Consider the following 5,763-nt stretch of genomic DNA (forward strand, 5'->3'; position numbering starts at 1 on the left):
TCATTGCCCCATCCTTTATAGATTCTCAATGATCATCATCCCATATTTTAATTTGATGGTAGACCCAAGATTTGTGGTTATGTATATTCCTTTTTATCTTGTCCCATCCTTTAATTTAATGTTAAACCCAATATTTTCATATATATTTCCATTCATCATTGTTCTCCTTGGGTTATTTTGGATATTTTGAAATATCAAACAAACAACATGAAATTTATTGAAATAGAGAGACTTTAAAATGTCTATAAAAATCCAACTCCATCTTGTCCAATAAGAAGAACCATTAGGACTTCAACTATATCATTCCAAATAAGAAGAACCATTAAAACCTCAAGAGTAAGAACAATGGGAACCCTACTTATTGCACACAACATATTGATGTTATTTACCTCAATCATGTTCATCGAAGACAGCATATTGATTCAATTAGTTCATTTAGGTGAATGGATTCCATCATATTCCATCCATATCCACATAAGTAGATTATTTCATCTAATTCTTCACATACACAGTTTTTTTTTTTGTAAGCTAATTTCCACATTAGATATTTCAGATAATTACAACCTATTTACATGACTCACTGTCTCCATATTGTCGCTTGAAAAATTAGACTAGAGACAAAAGAGTAATGAGTCTAAGACAATATAACTAAACCACAAATTACAACATGAGGCCTGAAAGTTTACTTTGTATTTGTTGCCCCATAACGGGGGAAACCAACATAAATAAATGAATAAAGATCAACTTTATATGTCCACAATGACTGAGATAATGGACTAATAAAAATAAACATAAACTTTGAGATGATGTAAACATCCCTGATAAATAAGCATATAAATCCAAAAATTGAAAAACATGATTAATAAGAAAGATGAGCCTCATGATGACAAAGATGTATCTAGATTAATGGGTTGTTTCTCCACCTTGCATGGTGGATATATTGGAGAGTTGGAAAGCAATCCCATCTCTAGCGTAGCCAATCTTCCTTCCACGTCTAGCATGAGGTCCTTGAATTCATCCAGATAATGCATGAGGTTCACCTGGACCTACCTTTTGTCCACCAAATTTTTTCCCAACAATAATTGGACATGCCAGTAGAGGTCCATTGTGTGGATGTAGTGGTTCCTCCTTCCACATGAGTTTTCTGTATCATGAACCAAAGGAGAAAAACCTTCCATGATGTCAAAGTCCCAAAATTCCTGCCTTTCCTATTGCATTTCCTCCTCATCAACCAGATTTCCTCCTAGATATCAGGAGGGGTGTGCTCTTGAAAACTACGAGTTGAATACTTTTCCTGAAATTGTTCCTAGACTCACCCATCTCTCCTACTCCCCCTCCTCCTATGTGACAGTGTGCATGTTGGTGCATCATTGTTGCTACAGGTAGTAAGACGCAACTAAAACTTAGCTAGGGTTGAGTTGGCAGTTGCAGGAGGTGATGATGGAAAAATTTAACCAAGGAATCATTCCACCAAGGCTAAGCCACCAAAGAATTTTTGGAGAGTCCCTCACTTTTGTAAAAATCCACAAAAAGTAGATCGAAAGCTATAGAGGGTGGAAAATATCCCCACACTTGAGCCACTACACAATAGTTGAAGGTTATGTTCAACAGAGAGAGTATCAGGAGAAGGAAATTGAGAAGAAACATGAGGGAGAACAAGTTATAGAGAAGGAAAAACATTGTAGAGCCTTCAATCCACATAAAGGATCCTAACATGAGGGCATGAGAGCCTCTACCACCCTTCTTGGGAGGCAAGGACTCATTAACTTTCCTTAACATTGTGACATGCGAGGGGGTGGGGCAGTGAGGGGCCCCATCCTATTAATCTCTGCCCCCATTAATGTTGTGTTAATACCCCCTATCAAGGCTTCCATATCCTGATTAGAAATCTCTCGACATTCTTTATTTAAAATGGAGGAGAGGAGAGATGTCAAGGAGGAGTTTCATATCAATAAACGACTACTACATCCCTCATTAGCTGGCTTATCCACTAGTTTGTTTCCATATATTCAAATATGGGAAGGAATGATGACCAAAATACATGGGAGAAGTTGCTCAATGCATGTAAGATAACCTTCCAATATCCAAATTTAGGCGATCTATAATGAAGAAGATCCATGGAGAAACTTGGTGATCAAGGAGAAAACTATTCGGGAGACTCATTCGATAAGAAGCATGGAGAAGCAAAGAGAATGAGCTATCCTAAAATCCATTTCAAGAGAAAATAATACATCTACATTGTTGTTGTTTCATCATAATATCCCAAGTATACATGAAGGATGACTCCTTTATTTGAGAAAAAAACACCCCCAATGTCTGTCGGATTAAGGTTGTCTTTGAAATACCCCTTAAAATTAAGGTTGACAAAACCCAAAGGAGGGCTTAGTCAATGAGTTGGGTATGAGTAACGGGGAGTGGGTGTTGCAAGAGAATCTATGGCAAAAGTAGAAGGGAGTTGGAGGTCCTTAAAGATTGCAACTTCTGAATCCTTCACTTCCCAGTCCACTAAAGTCCAGTTGGAGATAAGGATAGTTTCTTTAAGGTTGAGGAGGAGAGTTTTCCAGAGAGTTTAGCCTGGTTCCTAAGAATTTAGAAAGATGTGATGATTGTGCTCCTTCTAAAGAATCCAAAAAAAAATCCTAGAACCAAATTCCAAGCTATGTTGATTATGGGATTGTGCAAAGGGGATGGATTACATTCAGAGGTTGTATCAATTGTGTTGGATCCAACTTTCACATATTATATAAAAATAATATAAGCCTTGATCCTTAATTCTATGGCTGTTAAACATGCATTGAAGATATGTTCCCTATTTTCTTCGTTTTCCCAATAGAGGAAGTAGAGCATATCGCCTAGCTTGATGTTTGTCCCATGTCAGTGTTTTCATGTGGGAGAGTAGCCATAGGAAGTATGCTATATTGGGCCATAATTTCTTATGTCAGATCTTGGGTCACATAGATTTACTCTGAATGTGATTATGCTTGGCCTCTATGTAATAAGCTTCTATGATGGTGAAGGAGCCATATGGTTTCTAACCCCGTAAGAGTCTATCAAGTTCCTCAAGGAAATATATCTCATGGTGGATGGATATTTCCTCTAATTTTTGTTGATTATTTATTATGATGGGGAAGTCCCAAGCCAAAGGATATTTCCACATGCATTGATTTGTTTCTTGCAAGACCCCCTCTCAGTAATCTACAACTTGTGTTATTCCTTGAGATTACATTAGGTGATAGATGTCTTGTATATAATATTGTGTTGGGAGCTTATGAAATTGGTTCCATGAGTCATCGCAGAATCTCATCATTCTACCATATCTAACTTCAAAAAGTAGCAGTTTTCACTAAGTGTTTCCCCTTACAGGCTAGGTTCCAAATAGATGAACCTAATGGGAGGGGCTCAGCCATGACTCATTTTCCATATGGAATGTGATTATTGTATTTGTTGGATCGTATTCTCTTCCATAAATTGTTTCCTCCTTTCACTCATCTCCACCATAGTTTGGCGCTTAATACCATGTTTAATTTTTTTGAATCATGAATCCCTAACCCTCCCTTACTTTTGGGTAAGCATATTTTCTCCCATGAAACTACCACATGTCTTTTCTCTTTTTTTGTTTGTAATATGCCAAATACAAATTTCATCGTATTTTGATTCAGAAAATTATGTCATCAATTTAAATAAATATTTTACACAATTTTGAGTCACAAAAACAACATCAAAACTAAAAATATGATCTGCAACTGAAGAATAAATTAGATAAACATGCAGAAGAACTCAGCCTTATGTTATTAATATAAAATAACTCATAAAATAATGGAAATGCCTAAGAGGATGACCATCCAAAAGTATTTGCTACAAACTATATCAAGCGTCTAATAAAGTTGAGCTATTGAATACAACATGTGAATTTTGAATGAATTCACCAAGAGGAGAGATGGCTTCTCATCCATTCTCATTAAATCACCCGAGGGGTTCCATCATGGGGCTATTAAAATAAAGAATTAAATTCTCTTATATACACTGAAGACAAATACTCAAAACCAAGATGTCCCAAATGATCTCCTCCTCCTTTTATAGGCACAATAGATAGATCTCCAATCTTCTAGAAGCATTTTGTTCATTATTTTGTTATCATTCTAGAAAATGCTCCTTTACCTTGTCTTAAGTGACTTTTTAATTGATTTAAGTTACTTTTGGAATTTTCCCCTTAACTAATATTTTCCCTTTTTAATTAAGTGACTAATTAAAGCCAATTTTAATTTGGGAAAATGATAAATCGACCATCATATTTTCTCTAGCCACTAGAAGTCACTTCTCAACATCTCATCTTGTAGATCTTCTTGTTTTGGTTCCAACGAGCTATTACACTAAGGTATTTCATGAAGTATCCCTCCCGGAATGCCACCAAAGAGTAACTAATTAAATTATGCTCAATAATAACCTCATTTTACAGGAATTCTCAGAAAGCAACAAAACCATAAACAAGTTTTACATAATTGCTCTTGATGATGAATATGTCAAGCAAATATCATCAAATCCCATAAAAACTCCACACAACCCTTCCAAAACTCCTGATGAAGAAATCTTGCTCATGTGACCTAGCCATCACGTACCATCAAAATCCATCCTAGTTCTACCATACAGGAAACTGAAAATGGGGACATTATAAGTCCTCCCACCCCAAGATTGCTTGCCCTCAAGCAATTTGCATATTTTCATTGCAGAGGCATCTACATAGTGATACCAGGATTCCATACAAACCACTGGGTCATATCATGCATCCATGCTAGATCAAAATGAATGGGTCCCTCGATACTTGGATCCCAAACAAGTCGTTGAGTCAACCCACCATCAATGGATCCACGTGGATCCCAAACCCTAAAAAAATTTCAACTACTGAAATCCTATTGCACCAAATGGAATTAATTCTTATAATTGTTAATTAATTTAACAATTTATTTTCTATGACAAATATTAAATAAATCACACTACAACCTTCACAAATAAAATTGCAGAAAATAATAATGTTGGAAACTGAGAAATATTCTAGCACACACACACACACAAATTTCGACACGCTTATTTTTGGACCAAAGTCCCTAGAAAAAACCCAACTTGGGAAAACATATGCAACAACTGAGGGTTTTAGATTATCAAGAAATAATGAAATTCTGAGTACAATCTATGGATGCTCAACTGGAAATCCAATCAACAAAATTAACTGGAGGAAATATATGTGAGGAAAATATCTCAACACCATTCCTGATCCTGCTCTGACAACTAATCAAACTAACCAATCATTTTGCCTCTGCGTGAGGCTCTACATATTGCTTGAACATATCCAAACTCACTAAGCCCATAACCCTAAGAAAAATGAGATCCTGGTTGACTCTACCTATAGGATAAATTCTCTTAGCCTCTCGGAGAATTTCTAGACCAATATCAACTAAATTTCTCTTCCTTCAGCAAAATTGGTCTCCCTCTAAAGCCTTTTGCACTGCCTCTACACAGCTCCACTGGGAAATACTGCCCTTCTACTACTGACTCTCCAAATCTAGAAAAAATTTCCTCCAGACTCACTGTTGTTTCCCCTCTCTGTCTCTACTTCCTTCTCTAACTCAAACTCTTCTAGTTGTTGCCTCTGGAAAATCGAACAACCCAAGGAAATCAACCTCTATGTGTGTGTTATCCATCTACCCATTGACTTCTTCTTATAATATTTTGTTGGGACTCCAGTGGCCAAGAATAAACTTAATCAAG

This window comes from Pinus tabuliformis, chromosome 7 (genome assembly GCF_031772625.1).
Source record: "Pinus tabuliformis cultivar Carrire ecotype Pingquan chromosome 7, CPIR1, whole genome shotgun sequence".
NCBI lineage: Eukaryota > Viridiplantae > Streptophyta > Pinopsida > Pinales > Pinaceae > Pinus > Pinus tabuliformis.